The following is an 18,390-nucleotide window of genomic DNA, read 5'->3' on the forward strand; positions in this document are numbered from 1 at the left end:
TCCAATCAGATTTCAAATTGGCCTCACACGGGCAGCTAGCTGGCCCTACAATGATGTCAGCATTTTCTGTCTTCTGATTGGTTAGTCAGAACAAAACCCGTTACCATGAACTTCGACTAGCAAAACATGTCTGTAGTGATCTGCACGCAAATACATTTCATAATTATAATTTTTGCAGAGTATCACAAAAGTATCATGTAGGGATAGACCGATAATCGACCGGGCCGATTATCAGTGCCGATATTTGCCGTTTTGACAAATCTCGGCATCAGCAGTGAATGATTACGAACATAGCGAATTTAGGGTTTTCATCAGTATTTACTTGTCGCAAAGACATTTCAAACATATTAAGACAATTTTTCACCGTCTGCGAAGATCTTCTGAAACCTTTCACAAACCTTGACAATAACCCAAATTAGCTACATTAGCAATCATTTGTCACTCAGTGAGATACAGGGAACTTTCCATTGATGGATTTATTTAAATTTCCACTTAATGAAAAATGATGCTGAAACTGGGAACTCCCTACACTTATATTTATTTTTAAAAATTAAAATAAAATTAAGAAATTATGTTGAAAGTCTGGAAACTATTAATTTGCTTAATTTTTAATTTAGCTTAACACAGGCTGACCCTGGAAGCTCTCTACAATTTATGTTATAATTTTTAAACAAAGCTATCAATTCTTTATATATTTAAAATTAAAAGTTTACTTTTTTATGCTAATATTTTCTCTTTTACTGCAAATGAATATCAGCTTGAAATATCGGTTATCGCTCTCCTTGACTACTAATAATCGGGTATCAGTCTGTCACTAATATAATGTATGTGACACAGTTGTGTACTGTTTTATTATATTTTTGTACATTATTAATGAGTATTATGAATGTGACTTGGTATTAACATGCACACACATCTAGAACCTTGCTCAACATGTAATACAAGCTCTAAAAAGTGGTTGGCTGGTCTCTTGGTGGGTTAAATAGAAGAAAGGGGCAATTAAGTCTGGTAAGTCCTTATTAACTCATTCACTGCCATTGACGGCTTTAAACATCAAAAATTCATTTGAACTATTTCTATTAGTTTCACATTTTTTTCCTGTTTTAACAAGACTATGAAAACCTAAAAAAAAAATGATTGTACATTTAGAACAGATATGAAAATTGTGATTAATCGCGAGTTAATTAGTGAAGTCATGCTATTAATTAAATTAAAAACTTTAATCGCCTGACGCCCCGAATTTTTTAACAATATTTTCTTTTTCTTTTCTTTTAATCTTATTTATTCACTGCCGTTGACGGCTATGAACATAAAAAAATCATTTGAACAGTTTCTATTAGTTTCACTTTTTTTTCCACTTTTCTTATCAAGAGTATGAAAACCTAGATTTTTTTTAAATTGTACATTTAGAACAGATACAATTATTGATTAATCGTGAGTCATTTTTAGCGCTTCTTGCCCCTAATTTTGAATATTAAAAACAAAACAAATTATGGCAGTGAATGAGTTAAAGGCCAAGATACCAAATACACCTGCCACTAGATTTATGGCCCTTGTAAAAAAAATAATAATAAAAAAGTTGCATATTGAAAATACAACTTTCTTCAGCCCCCGTCAGGACTATTATAATTGTTGTACATCAAATTTTCAAGACATCTGTCCGTAACAGCTACAGGAATTGAAAACAGGTGAAAATACAGCTGCTTTGCAACCTGATTAATTAATTAATCAATCAAAGAAAAATAATCACATACATTAAAACCTCAGGATTTGTTGGGCCCATTGCAGCTGTACTCGCTCCAAAATCTGCGGAAACCCCCACAAGGAACGAGAAACTGCCCATGTGAGAGTTTTCCATCCCAACACCACCCTCCCCCCCCCACACCCCCCACAGTCGTCGGCGGCCATCTTCTCCCTCAGATCACAACAGGGAGAGAGAAACATGAGAGTATGTGAGTTGTTATTCCTGAAAGTTGTCATTACAGCGGGATCGACGTCACGGGAGGGAAACCCTATAGCATGAAGGCAGCGTGTGGTGATGACCTCGTCGGTGTAAACATCAGCGAGTGTGTAAAACTCACCTGTGGCCAATAGCATTGCGGGCATTGCGGCGGATGTGTGATCCTTAGTGAAGGCTTGTACTAAGGTGTGTAGCCCTTAGGTGGAATGTTGCTCTGGCGGATACGATTCAGGTTTTTGCCGTTAGGCACGCACACACACATAAGCACACAAACTAGGACAAAGATTGGCTAGTGCCACACACACCCACACACACACACAAGGATAGCATTTCCCATCGGGAGCGATAGCCGAGAAGGGAGGGAGGGAGCAGTTTGGGGGTTTGGGCAGTCCCATTCTGGTTTGGTGAGTTTTGTGAAGGAGCCAGTGTGTACACCATACACAGGTGCGAGGAGAAAGAAAGAGAAAGACGGATCGAGAAGTCGGGCAGACAACGCATGGAGGGAGAAGTGTGACGGCGGTGACGCGTGTCTACCTGACGTCCAAACCTGAACGCTGCCGTGACGAGTCAGTGATGGTGTGCTGTGAGGAAGATTTTGTTCTCTCTTCGAGCGCTTGCGTCGGTGTTGGGTTGTGTGCGGAAGGGTCCTCTGATGGGTTCCTGGGGTTCATTAAGTGTGCTGGAACTTTCCCCCTCTTTACCCCCCCCCCCACCTCCCACCCCCCTCCTTCTCTCCTGGGTTCCGAGGAATGCGGGGCTTATGTCAGTGAGAGTCAGGTACAAACTCACTAATTACCGCTGCTCTTACTCCCTCCATCCCTCCCTCCTTCACCTTCTGTACTCCCTCTCTCCTCCATCTGAAGACCTTGTAGGCTTTAATACCCCCCCCCCGCCCCCCCTCTCTAAAAAAGAAAAAAAAAACTTCTGCTCTCGTCTCCTGCTGTTGCGTCTACAAGAAGCGCTGTCGTGACTGGAGCAGAGGCAAACAGAGGATCTGAGTCACAATCCAAAAAAACACCAAAAGAGGAACAGAAACGGTTGCTTGTCCTCTTTTTTTTTTTTCCAGTGCGCCCGTTTGATACTTTGTATGTTAACGGTGTCGGAGAACATTTCTGATTGTGCTCCTGGTGGTGGTGGGGGGCCTGTCATTGAAGGCAGGAGGTGCCAACGAGAGAACCTGAGGGACAACACCGATGTGAGAAGGACCAGGAAGTGAAGATGAGAACGTGACCCCCCGGACCTGCTGGCAGAAGAAGCAAAAAAGTACGCGAGACCACGACACATCCCCGTCATCCTCCAGGTTGGTGTGTTAAGCTTATTTAGAGACGTGTCAGTTTTTTTTTTTTTTTTTTTTTGGAAAGACGCTCACAGTTGGGTATCTGGAAGGACATTTCTTCAGCTGGTCCAGTGTTCACACTGACCCAGCTGACGGCTCTAACCTTCACCACAAGGTTATGGGACAGCGACTGTGTTTATTTGTGCTGAGGTGTGTGTATGTGTGTGCGTGATTCGGTGTTGTCTTGTCTCGTCATCTTGCGCATGTGTTTTTACAAAACTGGTTAAGCAGGGCGCCGCTTTAGCCTTGGCCATCTTGTTGATGTACAAACGAGATTGGTTCTGTGTGCGATGCCGCACGTTTGAGGGTCACAAGGACATCGGATGTTGGAGGTAATAGCACGCATTTGACTTGGCTTAAATGGCTGCGGATTTTGAAAAGTTGATGTATGATCATGCAAGCCGCTCCATTCTATCCCATTAGATCCGATTTATTATAGATAAGGAATTTGTAGCCGATTTTTAGTGTCACTAGTACAATGGTGGTGTACACTCAAATTAAATAAAAAAATGTAAATTGTTCATTACCGTAGCCAAACTGTGAGTTAGTTATATATATATATATATATATATATATATATATATATATATATATATATATATATATATATATATATATATATATATATATTTCTTTATTTATTTATTTATTTTTTGCTAAGCAGGAAATTAAAAAAGTGACAAAAGTTGTGCTAGCTATTAACGAAAAATATTATCGGCACTTGCAACAGCCCTCTTGAGTTTTATAATCAGGAACTAGAAATGTGAAATGAGAAGAATAGAAAATTGCCATTAATTTCATGCAATTTTGTGATACAATAGGAAATTGTATGTATCAAAAGTACGAGTGGTATCGTTACTTGATATTAGTATCGTTGAGTACTCGCATTGGTATTGTTCTGAAAATAAGTGGTATAGAACATCCCTAAAAATAAAAACATTGACCATTTACATAGTTTTTATTCATCCGTCTTCCTGATTTGATAAGACAATTTAAGGAACAACATTGATCAACTAATCAACTATTAGTAGTGGGTTAAACTGTATTAAGCACTCACTTGTCAGTGCAGGATATGGAATTTTGAGTTAAAATCATGAAAACAACATTTTTTTTCCCCCTTTAATTTCTCATTGTTATGGCCTGACTACTTCCTTGTACCCTAATACTGGTTAGACCTGATGGCAGAAAAGATTTAGTATCTCATCTCACAGGATCGCTATTCTATTGCAAAAGGGACACGGTCATTCAAAACAGGAATTCATATCTCAAGTTTTTTTTCTTAAGCGCGGTATCAGCAATTGCCTTCTAGCCATATCAAGTTTCGGGAGGGGGGGGGGGGGGGAGCAGTTGGTATTAAAAGAAAATTCAGTGTGAAAGAAATGTGCATACAGTTAAATATTTTAAAGAGTTGTTATCATTCAACACAGAGAAACAGCATAGCAGCTAAATGTCACATGACCGTCACATGACCATCTCATGTTCATGATGGGGAAACGGAACACTAAGTCTGGTGTGTGCGTGTGTATGTGTGTGTCATAAGCCTAATCCAGTAAGAGTGCTGCAGAAAAGTTGCCCGGTAAAAGACTATTGTGTTGTTTATGAAATAGCTGTAAGAAGATCTGATCTCTCCTCACCGCTGCTCTCTGTGTTTGTGACAAAAACACACACATACCTGAAAAGCACAATGGCGCCATTGTTTCCCCTTATTGGCCTCCCTCAGTGGCTCCTCTAATGTCCAACCAAGTATTAGACGCCGGCGTGATGTAGCTTCAAGAAATAATGTTGAATGGATCATTTTCTCCATAGGCAATTAAGTGAATGGCATTAAGATGGTCCAGAATAAACCGTTCAGTGCACGAAATGTTTTATGTCACATTTTAACATTCCTAATTTTCATAAAAGTGTGTAAAACAAAACAAAAAAAGTTGCATAAACTAGAGCTGGGTCTCGCACACTAAATCTTAAATTTTTTACACCTGTTGATGCTGTAAATAAATCCTTGTTGCCTCTGACTAGCCCTAAGTTTTCTAGCTAGCTCTGACTAGCCCTATGTTTTCTAGCTAGCTAGCTAGCTAGCTAGGGTTGAAGTTGGCTAACTCCCTTCTTTTGTTGCCATGCGTTATGGAGTGAGACAGAGGCCATTGTATCAACAACATAGGCGTTGATACACTGCCGAGATGAGAATCACTGACCATACTACTCAATACACATCTTTTCTTTTTTTTAAATGCTCATTAGCTGGCTAACTATTTCCGGCTACTGTCTTGCTCAAAGGCAGCACACCTTCGCAACACGTGCCCTCTCCACATATCTACGCCACACATACTGAGCTCACCCATCACATTTAAGTGTAAACACAAGAATTTGGGTGCTCACGGCATGTAGTGGATAACATAGTGCAGCGGTAACAATAATGAAATCGTGATTTTTAACATTCTTAATGTCTAGAATTTTATAAAACGTAGTTAACCACCGCTAAGTTGTTGTTGTTTGCTTGATTATTGATAACTTTGGCAGGTACTTCTGTATTTCTTTTTCACTTAGTCCAATTTTTGGCTCCACAGCAATGTCATTTTGGTTAACAAAAACTAACGAAATAACGAAAACTAAAATTTCCAAAACATTTTTGTTAACAAAGTAAAATAAAAACGAAAATGTTTTGTTTTTTTAAGCGAAAACTAATTGTAACTACATTTTACGTTTACAAAACTAACTAAAACTAGCTTTAACTATAGCAAAAATGTCCTTTGTTTTAGTCTTTAGTAATTAATTTAATACGTGAGCCTTTAGGGTTGATTTTAAATGTGCTTTTAAGTAAAGTTATTTCGATATTAACCGGAATACGGAAGTTTGAAAAAGTGTCACACAGACGTAATTAACTAACTAAGATTTTTTTTCAAATAACTAAAATTAATAAAAACTAACAGGACTGCCCTGAAAATTAATTAAAACTAACAAAATCTAAAAAACAGAAAAAAACTCAAAAAAACTCAACATGATGTTAGATGAAAATATTTGCCGTTAGCAGTGAGTCAGAGTAAAATTTTTGTTGTCACTCACTGTGCCATTTTTGGGCATAATTATATCGTGTATGTCAATATTCTCATTCATCTAATATCATGCTTTACTTTTGTGTCATTTCCAATTCAATTCTACTCATTATTGCACAAGCTCCATCCTCTGTGATGCAGTGCGCGGGTGTGTAAACAGGTGACATCCACCCATTGTGAAGGCTGCAACAACAGTCCTTCTCTCCGCGTGCCCCCGTCTCGCATCGTCCCACCTTTGACCCCGGCGTAACCCGGGCCACCTACTGTGTGGTGATACAGCTGAACCCTCCTCTCCTCTCCTCTCTCCTCCTAACGCTACCTCTGTTATCATGCTTCATTTCACTCTGTGTTTCTTCCTCCTCCTTTGGATGGGGAGGGTTTAAAAAAAAAAGAAGAAGCCGTTTTAGATCAAGAGGAGACATATTAGCTTGCTCGTTGGTGCACACACGCATGCTTGATGCACCTGATTGCCCAATGTCTTTGCTGCATACTTGTTACGACACACAATGGGGCAGTTGTTTGAATTGCAGGTGTGGGAATGCGTGATTGTCAAGATATTACCCGTACACACTGCATTCAATTTGTTGTGTGATATTAAAGCTTAAACTTAAATGACCACAAACGTGTGCTATAACTTCATTAAAAACTCTCCAAATCTATGAGGCTGCTAAGTTTTTGTATTTGTCATCGCAGTGTGACTTCTGAACAAATGTTTTCCGGTACAACACACACATACCAGACGGACCATTTAGTAAACCCGGTTATCACTGAAATCCCGTATGGCCTTAACTATCATGACATCTATCTAGTTCTATTGAATTGTTTCCCCAAGAACCTTTTGTAGAGGACTTGTGAGACCAAAGGGAAACAGTGCAGTGCACTTTTCCGTATTGGGTTTCACAGAAGACTCGAATCGCCACGTTATGTTACCGTTCATGGTTGTTATCCTCCGTCATCTAGGTTGCTAGGCAACAGAGGTGTGCTTTGTGACGCAAAAGTTGGTGCTGGAAAGAGTTGCTGGAAGAAGTCGTCTGTGGACTTGATCGTCTTGTTTAACAGCTCAGTTGGGTCTGGGAAAACTCAAGTTATTTTATGCCTTAAAGCAATAGTCTTACCCCTTAAAGCAGCAATCGGTAAAAATAATTAAAGCTTGCTTTTAAGTCATTTTGAGCACGCCGTGTAATTAGAAGAATAGTGTGAGCAGGTGGAACTGTTTTTCAGCTTTTTGTTTCTTGTCATCAAATCCCTGTTTCGTGACACTGCTCAGCAGCTTAGTCATTGTGTGTTTAGGAATCTGTATTTAGAGGCTGCTAATACTGCAATCCAACCGGCTTATTTTCACTTGTTGGGGGGGGGCTGACTGTGTGAAAAGAACAAATTGTCTCTCAACTAAATAAAACATTAAAATTTGTTGCAACCTTACATCACACATTTTACATTCTCAGGGGTTCATAAAAGTGGCATTCTACTCACAGGGAACAATTTATTAGCTTAATTTGGAATATTTCATGATTCAAATGCAAATATTGCAAAACATAGGGCGCGTGGTCACAAGGTCGTTAAAGGGGAAGTAAAGTCTAAACATGACATTCTGATTAATATTATATTTGTGGCATATGAGTTATCCAGCAGAATCAATATCAGAAGCCATTTTGCCACTTCCTGTCGATTGAAGATGACATCAAAGTTGCTCAGGGCTCAGGTGACGACCAATAACAGCTCCCCGGTTTTCTGAAGCTGAGCTGTGAGTGGTTGTTACCTGAGACCTGAGCAACTGTGATGTCATTTTCACACGACAGCAAGTGGCAAAATGGCCGCCCCCTGAGATGGATAAAAATGGCTGGATTTGGCTTTTTAACTCGTATTCCGCTAACACAATATTAACCAAAATACCATCTTTAGACGAGTGGGGCTACGTAGAACATATTATTGTAAATATTTTTATAAAAAAAGTTCTGACTTCCCCTTTAAGGTTACACAAAGGAATTTTTCAACCTTAATAAAATATTTTCATAACTTTTTTTGATAAAACATCAACTTAAAACTAGCTGGATGGTACCTTTGCCATGGCCTGAAGAGGTCTGTATCATTTTTACTGGCACTAAGCAACTTTGAGGAGGATGGTAGGAACACTGCCACCCAAAAAACTACAAATGTGCTGACTGCCTTAAGGCGTACGTCAAAAGCTACCACAGATGAAAGGACAGTCAAGGATCAACATTGGCCCGGATTTCACTCACTGGAGTGAGCTTTAAAAAAAAGACAACGCAATGCGCTTGTCCTCATAGGAAATGTGGTCTTCTTTCAAACATGACAGTACCTCTTTTGTCCATATGGCGCAGCCATAATCAACGTAAACTGAAAGTTCCTTAGTGTTCCCTTAAGTCACCCTCTTTTGGTAGCAGTGAATTGTAAGGAATGTAATAATCCATCATTACACTAAGACTTTTTTGTAATAGTACTTGAAGAGCTTTATACTACATGTACTTTATTATGCAAATTTAAGGCCAATTATGAATTTTCTAATACACCAAGTTTTCTATAAAGCACAGGTGTCACATTATTTTTTGTGGCCCACCGAAGAAAAAATAGTTCCTCTACTTTATGTTTGTAGCTACTGTATATGGATTTTTGTTCATTTTGGCAGAACACTTAAATATTTGAATCCCACTATTTTCCATGACTTCCGATTTCAAATTATTTTGTGTGTGTGTGTGTGTGTGTGTATGATTACAATGAAATGTAGGATATGTATATTATCGTGATCCCCTATTGTCACATTCCAAACCCACTCGTCAGGTTGTCTCATCATCACACAATTTGTCCTCCGATGCGTGTTGAAGGATGTTGTGCAAATAGTGACACCACTATTTCATGTTCAAGTTGAGAATATGCGGTACAACCGCCGTGTCGCACCAGCTCAGGTTTCATTGTCTGATAGCATGCAGACTCACATGACTGTCCTCCGTATTGACGACTCAGCGGTTAACTGGTCCGTAGTCAGACGAGTCATATGCATTTATTTGACTTGATGCTTTGTCTGAGTCATTTAGCTCTCACAATTTGTTATTTTTTTTCTCTCTCCTTCCTTGTCCTTGACCTTGGCAGTTATTGTGTGTGCTCTGCTATTGGTTAACCGCAAGTCACATGACTGAAGTGTCAGCTGACAAAAGAGTAGGCAATAGAGGACTCAACTCACACCAGGATTGAGAAAAAAATCTCAGATCCTGTGTATGTGTGTGTGTGTGTGAAAGAGAGAGTGAGTGAGTATGGGGCAGAAAGGCACTAGGATTGTGCTGAGTCCTTTTTGTTAATGATAAGCGGGACATTGCGATTGGCGGACTCCTGTTTCAGGATGTGAGGTGAAATCTTTGAATGAGGAAGTGTTTCAACTGAACACTCGTTTCCCTTTTGGGAAGTGTTTTTTTACTGACATAGGCTTTTTGGCATCAGCAGATAATTTTTTTTTAAGGCCCTGTCTACACATAGCAGGGTTAGTACGGGAGCTATTTGTATACGTTTTGCCCTGTCGGTCACACGTCCCCGGGTTTTTTCCATTAAAAACAAAGGTTTAAAAAAAGGGTTAGCATTCACGTAGAAGAGTCGTAAACGAAGTTTTGCGTCATTGCTCTACACACATCACACACACACACACACTACCTCAAGCAACTCTAGCGGGTGTACTGCTCGTCTGACGCAAAATTACACGGCTCCACGTTGGACGAGATCAAAGAACTGAGCGAGTGAGCAGAATTGTCCAAGTCGTTTGTTTTTATTCCAGAATGCATTATAAGTAGTGGCGGGGTCCGTATCCAAAAATAGCTCCCCGAGAGCTTTCCAACGATGTCGGTCCCGTCGCTGCACGACATTCCGCTCCGGCGATAAAGGGCCGCCATGGTCCCACAATTTACCCAGGAGAACAACCACCGCTGGCCGGGTACATTCTTGGAAATCCTCTGTCTCCTGGAGGCCGATGGCTGCCTCCTCGTACCCGGGCGGCAAACCAGGGATCCTGGGGAAGCAACTGGCCGCTCTCGGTGGTTGGAAGTGCTCTTGGAAGTCATCCATGGAAGTGGGAAAGTGCTCAATTTTTACCCGGTGAACGCTTGGTGCTCACTCTGCTCTGGGCGGCAACGGGGGTCTGTGCCAGCGGGGGAAATATTTAAGAACATACCGGGCACAGAACACCTCTTCGGGCTGGCTGCAGGTGATTTTAGCTTCTTGTAGTGTAGCCTTCGTTTCTGTGGTGTTTGCTCCAGACACCAAACTTTTTTTTTTTTGTTATTGTTTATTTTTTACGTTTAGTGGAAGGAGAACGTGTCGTGACAGTAAACCCCAACAACCTCCCCCCATGTCCTAAAAGCTTCCACAATGTGTTTTGTTATTGTAAGTTGCATGAATAAAGCTGTTAAAAGACAAGTGACGTTATTTTTAAGTTTTGTATTTATTTTGTTTTTATCCTCTACGCTCCTTTATGATGTACGCACTCTTTGTGTTTACATGTTTGGTTTATAAAAAATAAAAAGTTGTTTGCGCTGACAGCCTGTACTTGTGTGACGTAATGTGGAAGTGACGTCAAGAGACGATCAGTATTTGTCTAACTACTGCCACCTAGAGGCTTGGCATGCATGTAAATGAGCTTATAAACGCACGCTCCGTTTGTGTGCAGTTTTGTGGCTGTGTTTTTTTTAAACAAATGAGACAATGTGGACAGACTTTTTTTTTTTTCTTTACGGGGAGGGGGGGGGGAAATATTCGTTTTAAAAATGTGTATGCTATATGTAGACAAGGCCTAATCTCTATGCTTACACTCACGTCGTTGTACCCAGTAATTATACTTTTATTTTAACAATGTTGGAAAAAAAAAATTAAAAAAAATAAAATAAAAAATATATAATATATATATATATATATATATATATATATATATATATATATATATATATATATTTTTTTTTTGTATAGGGCTATAAATTCATACGGAATTGTATACTTTTGTCTGACTTTGACCAGTCAGTTGCAGCCTTAAATGTGCATCGTCATCCATCCAATAGGAGAAGAGTATCTATTAGTTATTTGACGCATTTTGTCATCGTCACACTTTGTGTGCAGCCTCATGTGTGGGTTCACAGCAGACCTACATGGCCAGTTCCCCCATGCATGATAACTATCACCTCCATACCCGTGTCTCATCCACCTGTTTGGTAAAAAATACTTGTGTGGTGTGACACATGAGCTCGTCTTGATTGGAAGTGTATGTCCGCTATTTAGCATGTCTGAATTGGGCTCTCCTCCACCTCTTAAATGGCTTTATAGCTTTGCTTAGCCTTTACTCCTGATTTCACCATGTTGACAGGAAAACAGATTGTGTCCGTTTGCAAACTTTGCTCTGTCTTTCTGCGTGTGTGTTTGTGTGTACGTGGGTGCGTAGGTTTGTGAGTGAGTGTGTGCGCCTACCAAAAACGGAGAATCAGTGATGACTTGTCCTTTATTAACAGAGCCATTGGTTAATGTATCACTTGTACAATGGCAATTGCACCGCATGGCACGTGATAACAGTGTTGTGCATAAGGATTGTTTAAAGTTGCGTTTAAACTGCCTCACACTCATTGTGTGTGTCTGACAAAAATGACTGGAATCATGTGATGTGTTTAGTCTAAAATGCAGTCTTTTCATTTCATTGTGTGTGGCTAAGTCAAGTTAGCACTGAAAGTAAATTGTCAAAATCACTTTGTATATCTAGCCTGCTTTTGAGTGATTTTTGCGGTCAATGAATGATCTAAAAAGTAGACTTAAGGACAAACCTGTTGCTGCATTGATAGATTTTAACTTGAGATATAAGGTATGTTGCTCTTTGGAAACTTAAATAATTTCAAACTTGCAAAAAATGGTTATTGACGATGCCTAAAGCTTTGGGGACTGAAGGGAAAACTTTTTTTAAGAAAAAAATGTAAGCTTAGCTGTAAATGGCACATTGTCTTTTGCAGAATTTCATTTCTAAATGTGGAGCATCCAAGTGCTGCCAATCAATTCAATCCTGTTTGACAGGAAAATTCATTTGCACTTTTTATTTTCACTCTATTTTTGTTCAACCTTTTATTTAAGTAAAGGAATTCAATCAGAGTATTTTAGTATGTCAATTATTAATTGGTGTTTTTTTTTTTTTTTGAACATTGACAGATGACCTGCATAACAATATTCCTCAGCAGTGCTGTGAGGCAAAAGTCCAGATTGTAAGCATTCAAAACCCATTTGGCTAACTTTGCACAACTTTGAGAAAAAAAAAACTGCACACAAAATAGTGTCACTAGCGGATACATTTTTACAGGATAATCTGGACTGAACTGACAACAGATCCTATATGAGCAAAGCAGATTGAGTTCTGTTGGATTAGTGGTAAAACTGTATTTATTTTTTACATTAGACACAGAAGCTTGAGGTTTTTAGGCAAGGCCAGACAAGGCAGATCATACATTATTATTGGAGCCGACAACAAAAAATTCAAATAAGACCATGGATGGAATCCTGTGCTCCCGATTTGCATTCCTCCATGGTTCTGCTGTCCCATTTTTTTTTTTTTTTGCCTCCGTCTCTGAGATCTCAATTAATCAAAAGCTCAACCACAGTTGACTTTGCCTCTCTCTATCTTTTTGACAAAGCCCATGTAGTTGAACAGGAAATATGTAAATTCAGCCATTTTATTCATTTTAATGATGACATCGGATTGAAAAAGAAAATGACTATAAAGCATGGAGCAAATAATTAAAATGGAAAATATGTCATTATTATTTTTTAATTTTTTTTTAATTTTACCCTTCAGACGCAGTGGAGGCGACAGGGAGGCTTTGCCTCTCCTGCCTACCCTGACCGCACAGCTCTGGGGTGCACATAGGCACATTGTTAACTCATGGCCTTGGCCTGCACATTATGTCGCATTTGTTTTTGCCCATGTGATGCGAAATAGTTTGTTTCAAAAGCATTATCTTTTTTTCGGTGATCATTTTCATGAAAGCATTTCCTTAAAAGGACACGTGTGCGAGATAGAGCTGTAAACACATCTACACGCTCTCTGACAAGCTGATTACTTCCACTCGTCATTTCTTGTCACACCCCCTGCCCTTTTCTGACTTGCCCTCCCCTTTGTCTTACTTCTTATCAGCTGATAGAAAGATACAAGAAGTGGTGCTGGTTTGTGTGTGTGTGTGTGGGGGGGGGGGGTTACCTGCACTGAACTGCCCCACCTCTCTTTCCTGCCCATTGAGAATGAGTAAACACAAAAGCACCTTTACTTACTTCCACGCTCACAGTGCCAGAAGCAAGCAAGCAGGCAGGGGAGCCGCTCTATCTATCGTCGGCAGAGAAGGAAAAAGCCAACGCAGAAGTCGCTTCTTCGACCACCTGTTTGTTGAAATCTGCGCCCCTCAGTGTGGCCCACAGGTACGAGTGGTGACTTTCACCTTCAAGTTCTGTCTTTTTCGAAATTTGAATATGATGTCCGGGACCACAATTTGTGAATAAACATTCAGTAAAGAACCGTTACGGGGTAATGAAATGAACTGCTTTTCGATTTTGACATGTGGTTAACATACTTCATGTAGAAAGTTCCGCAGTGTTGAGAGGAGTGTTGATTGCTGGACTTCCTCATTTTGACAGTCAGCCAATGACAAATGTGTGAACCTGGAGCAAAGCACTGAAAGCAATGGTGACTTGAACTGGAGAGCATTATGTCCCTTACAATGAAACCAGTGGAACCAGTGGAGTGGCATGAGGAGACGTGTGTGTGTGTGTGTAGGGAGGGGGTTGAGAAAAAAACGCAATCAGCTGTAGGTTCCGGGTTCGTCATCATATAATCAGTGGACTTTTACCCCACTAAAGAGCTGTTTGTTGTGTCCATAAACGCGTGTGCGTGTGTGTTGTGAAACAGTGTGCTCTATATCTGATACAAAACCAAACATGCCACCAAAACCCTTTTCATGTGACTTATTTGCGAGAAAGGCTGAAACATGGTGTTGCAAAAATTAAGTTGTTAATGTTTCCTTGTTAAAGGGGAAGTCAACCGTAAACATATCTTGACAATAATGTTATATGTGACCTCACTAGTCTAAACATGACCTTCTGATTGATGTTATATTTGTGGAATATGAGTTATGAAGCAAAATCCAGCCATTTTTATCCATCTCGGGGGGGCGGCCATTTTGCCACTTGCTGTTGACTGAAGATGACATCACAGTTAATCAGGGCTCAGGCAACGACCAATCACAGCTCACCTGTTTTCTGAAGCTGAGCCGTGATTGGTTGTTACCTGATACCTGACCAAGATGGATAAAAACTGCTGGATTTTGCTGCTTAACTCAATATTACAACACAATATTAACCAGATAACCATATTTAGACTAGTGGGACTAGCATAGAACATATTATTGTCAAGAAATTTTGGGGGAGGATTGACTTCCCCTTTAAAGTCGCACAGTGTTTCTTCCTAATGCCCTCTTTGGTAGTGAGCGATGATGTCGCCGTCATCTTTAATAATTGCCTGAAAGTTGTTGTCGTTGCCTTTAGTGGGGCCAGCTGATTAACTCGAGGAATGCGTTTGGCCAAGAAGGCAGAGCTCCTTTTGGCCGGAGCCAACACAAAAGCAGTTCTTATTATTGACGACGTGAGTGCACAAACAGCTGAGATCATAACATCATTCAGGAATCTTTTATTAAGGTTTGAATCAGGGTTCAAGTGACGGCTCAATCGGACAATCCGAATGCTCCGAAAAAAACACTGCAATGAAACTGTACGCTTACAGTTTCATTGCAGTGTTTTTTTTTTTTTTTTTTGGAGTGGCTTCTAAAGGCAGGGGGGCTCTTAGGGTAAATGAACTGGAATCATCCCTCCGCGCCGAAGTGCATGGGAGCGGGCTGCGGGCAGTCGCGTACACTCCGTCTGACCTGAAATTCTTCAGGCCACCTTCACTTTTGAAGGGCTCTCAAGCTCCGAGGGAGGCCTGACGAGATTTTGGGGGTGGGGGGGTCAACAGTCAGTCCAATCTTTGCTGTGTTTGCTCGTCTTCCTACATACTTTATATCTATATGTACATCTATATGTCGTCTGTACATTACGTTGAGCTCGAGTGAGCCGGTGGACAAATACACACAGGACATTTCATTAGGTACACTTGCGCAATCTAAGGAGATCTGATACAAGAATAGTAGTCAATATAGTATAAGCATGAAAGGCTTGTCAAAAGGTCGCATGACTAAATGATCAGTGTGACTGTAGTCAGCCCTGCAGTCTTCCTTGAAAGTGTTGACAGACTCACTGTGTGAACCTGCGCTATGAGGACATTATGTGTCCTGAAGGGTTTGCCGCAGTTCTCACTTCTCCTTCATTGTTTCACTTGCTCCCTTGGAAAATACACCAAAAAAATAGTGGACTTTATCATCCTTTCTTACTAATAAATCTGTGTTCTAAAGGACTGACTGTTTTTTTGTCAGCTGCTATATGTGTTGGATGGAAATCACAACAGGAAATTGTCTTTTTTGAAAGCAATTTGTCTGTGTCTGCATATGGCTAGGAGGAAGCGCTTCCTGGAAAGTCCAATGTGAGCTCAAACACGGCACTCCTGCGGGTCACGTCGCTCTCGACGACCCCTTTACACACGTGACACGCTACTTATTTACTTTCATGGATGACTTGCAGGACCAAACCGGCTCACAGGCCAAGATACTGATTACCAGCGCTGTTTTATTGCTGACTTTATTCCTGCCTTTTTGTCTGCTTGGCAGATTCTTGTGTGCGTGTGAGTGTGTGCGTGTGTGTCGCCCGGGCCTCTACAGAGAACAAAGTCATACAGTGACAACTTTAACTCAGCTTATGGAGTTTAACTGTTGTCCCATTACAGGTTTTAGGTGTCTTTTTAAGAGATATACTGAAAATTAATCATTATAGATATTTGCAATAACATTCTGTGGGACCTGGTACCACATTGTTGAGGTTTAATTGGATTCAGCTATTTTGTTAAGCCATAAAAAAAATTACGGGTGTCAGGCGATTAAAATTTTTAATCGTAATTAATCGCATGACTTCAATAGTTAACTCACGATTACTCGCAAATGTTATATTTGTTCAATAAAATGTACAGTAAAATGTTTTCATCATTTTAACATAAAAATGGAAAAAAAATTTAACTAAAAGAAATATGGCTGCATCTTTTAGTCATTGATACAGTAATTTCATAATAATTAATTTTTTTTTAGTTAAAATTAAAAAGATGTACTGTACTTAAAAAAAAAAAAAGTGTGATTGATTTGTGTTGTCATTCTTCTGCCACTAGATGGCATAATTGCATTTGTAAGACATTGGTGACAGCTCAGTGCATTTTCTTTTGATATTAAGAGCTATCTGGTATTTAACATGAAGTACTGTAACTTGTAAAATTCTGCACATTTTAAAAATTGTAATATAAATACAACTTGACTCCAGTCTCCACAAATAAAAGCATTATTATTAAATTTATTACTGCTAAATTTTGACGTGGACGTTGTCTGTTGCGTTGCAACTGTAATTCCCCCAGTACAGGCTTACCAAGTAAGGGGCGGTCATTAATCGCGCGTTTAAAAAAATAATAAAAAATAGTGGTGTTAAAGGAACTTTAAATTAACTCAAAATTAACGCACTCATTTTGACCCCCCCCCCCCAAAAAAAATACAATTAATTAAACTTAAACGTTTAGCCTAAATGTAACAGCTTATATATTGTAATTTTATTTTTTTACATGATTTCAACAAACTTGTGTATTTTGCTATTTTAATGCACATATTGAAACTTTTCAGCAATTAGCAACATAATAGAACAATAATGGTCATTCAAAATTCAACCCACCCCGCTCACCCCAGAACACTTGAAGCATTTCTTAAATTTTTACTTTTATTTTATGTCGACTCATGTGCGCCCCCCCCCCCCCCCAAAAAAAAGTAATACATGAGCAGTGGGCACAATGAAATATGTTTGATTGATTTAAAGCCGTGCTAAAGAATTTTCCATCTGTTCACTTTGTTCTTGATGCTGTTAGACTTCCTTATCAGTTGTTTTCCCGGTCGTTAAGGAGTGGAGGCAGTTTCAATAGCAGTTGATACTCAAGCAAACTGTTGACCACACACTGAGACTTTAATCTCGCCCACTTGATTTCACCCCATCTGCTCTAGTTTGTCCTTCACTCCCTCTTTTCCTGCTCTTGAGGGCACTTTTATTTCGACAGAAACTACAAGAGCAAGTCAAGTCCTCTCATCTGGGACTTTGCACGTTTCTCTCTCTCGCTCGCTCTTTTTTGCTCTCTCTGCTCTTTTAGCTGCCCAGGAAGGTGTGTATTGTTTGCTTTAGTTCAGTCTGTGACAGGGGCGGGGGGGGGGACTACATGCCCAAAAATGCTTACATCTTGTGCAGACAGGACAGAAATTGTCCGGTAAACCCCCCCCCCCCCCCCCCCCGAAAAACCAGAGGATGTTTCTAAAAGCTTCCTGTTATTTTCCACCTTTCCTTTTCTGCATCTGTAAGCAAAAAAAGACAACTTCATTTCCCATCAGCCATCTCTCCCTCCCCCCCTTCTCTCACACGCACATATCGCACGCAGACGTGTACCTGTTGAAGCTCCACCCTGATCAGCGCTCATGCTTGCAGTGTTTGTGTAGAGGAGGCCGGCCCGTGTGTGCTCAGTGCCCCGCTGTACCTGTCTCTCATGGAGGTGGACCGGCACTGGTAGCTATCCTGACTTCTCAGCATTATTCGCTTCTCTTTCTTCTCTTTGCATCCATCTCCTTCTTTATTAGGGCTTCGCCTTGCACTTGCTTCGGTCAGAATGACATTTGCGCAACCCAGGAAAGGGAAATTTGAACTCTTGACTGCGGGAAACTGCATCTAATTGGGGGGAATTGCTTTGTTCAGTAGGTACCTTGGAAAAACTTGCTATTGTAATCTTTTTAAAGTCAGAATGACTAATATAGTTGTTTGATCAGACTAAATGATGCCTAGCCTTAACATCCTGTACCTCAGTGTTGCCA

The 18,390-nt window shown here is 40.1% G+C and overlaps 1 protein-coding gene across 18 annotated transcripts in view; it reads left to right on the top strand.

Moving 5' to 3' along the window:
• The window catches only part of rbm47 (RNA binding motif protein 47), a 50,262-nt gene that overhangs the window by 17,753 nt on the left and 14,119 nt on the right, over window positions 1-18,390 (top strand). For 7 of the 18 annotated variants that reach the window (XM_077570723.1, XM_077570736.1, XM_077570733.1 and 4 more), the window contains exons 1-2: window positions 2,340-2,543; window positions 3,115-3,260. The gene's annotated coding sequence lies outside the window, so the exon portion shown is untranslated. Of the gene's footprint in view, window positions 1-2,339; window positions 2,544-2,601; window positions 3,261-3,304; window positions 3,629-13,653; window positions 13,784-18,027; window positions 18,089-18,390 lie in introns of those variants that run through there. The other 11 variants (XM_077570741.1, XM_077570738.1, XM_077570725.1 and 8 more) reach the window with 9 other exon arrangements.

The sequence above is a fragment of the Vanacampus margaritifer genome, chromosome 7 (assembly GCF_051991255.1).
Source record: "Vanacampus margaritifer isolate UIUO_Vmar chromosome 7, RoL_Vmar_1.0, whole genome shotgun sequence".
NCBI lineage: Eukaryota > Metazoa > Chordata > Actinopteri > Syngnathiformes > Syngnathidae > Vanacampus > Vanacampus margaritifer.